Genomic DNA, 860 nt, shown 5'->3' on the forward strand with positions numbered 1-860 from the left:
GGTGTTTCTTTCTAGGTTGGCTCAGGTCTCCTGAGGGATTTTGCCCATTCTTCGCATTGCAAACTACTTGTTCACCCTTGCTGGGTCTAAATGCGTGGTGTCCGAGCATGGACATTACTTTTGCTCACCCGCCACAGCTTCTCCTTAGGATTGAGGTCTGGGCTCTGTGGCAGCCACGTCCAGGCTTGGGTTTTGGTATACTTCAGGAACTGTTGACAATTTTCAATGTCTGTTCTGGGTCCATTGTCTTGTTGAAGACCCAGCGCCGATCTCTGTAAGCTACGATTTTCTTCATATTACCGCCCAATGTCAACTCATTTTTCCTTTTCCTGATGCCGTGCCCTACAGGCTCCCTGTGCTGAGGCTGCAAAACATCCCCACAGCATGATGCTCCCGCCCACCATGTTTAACTGTGGAACCGTGTTCTTTAGGGTTGAAGGCCTCTCCCTTTCTTCGCCAACTAAGCAACATCCCTGTTCCACCCATTTCCAGTTTAGTCTCATCATAACCCAAGCGCAGACCTTCCAAAACTCATCTTTACCTTCAAATGTTCACGGGCCAACCTCCGTCTGGCTGTGAATGTGCCCCGCTCTTTGAGTAAAAGGGTTTTTTCTGGACGATGCCCTGAAGCCCAGATCACGATAGAACTACTCTAAGAGCTTGTTGTCAGTTGTGGCTCAGAAAGGGTACACTATTAATATGACATCAGCCCCCAGGCCATTAATATAATATAATTATGGCATGGGGGCTAATCATTTTGGACGTCTCATTTTTGCCCTTTCTTGTTTTTATTCAATAAAATAACCCAATCAAACTTAGAGGACATTTTGTCTTTGTTATGTTGAAAACAAATACACTAT

General features: G+C 45.8%; 1 protein-coding gene across 1 annotated transcript in view; it reads right to left on the reverse strand.

Moving 5' to 3' along the window:
* Positions 1-692: 692 nt before the first annotated feature.
* LOC116670581 (nucleolar and coiled-body phosphoprotein 1-like) overlaps positions 693-860 on the reverse strand; it is a 2,450-nt gene continuing 2,282 nt past the window's right edge. The window contains exon 2 of the mRNA XM_032501159.1: positions 693-860. This exon is cut by the window's right edge and continues 454 nt beyond it. The gene's annotated coding sequence lies outside the window, so the exon portion shown is untranslated.

Source organism: Etheostoma spectabile, chromosome 20, assembly GCF_008692095.1.
Source record: "Etheostoma spectabile isolate EspeVRDwgs_2016 chromosome 20, UIUC_Espe_1.0, whole genome shotgun sequence".
In the NCBI taxonomy this organism is placed as follows: Eukaryota; Metazoa; Chordata; class Actinopteri; order Perciformes; family Percidae; genus Etheostoma; species Etheostoma spectabile.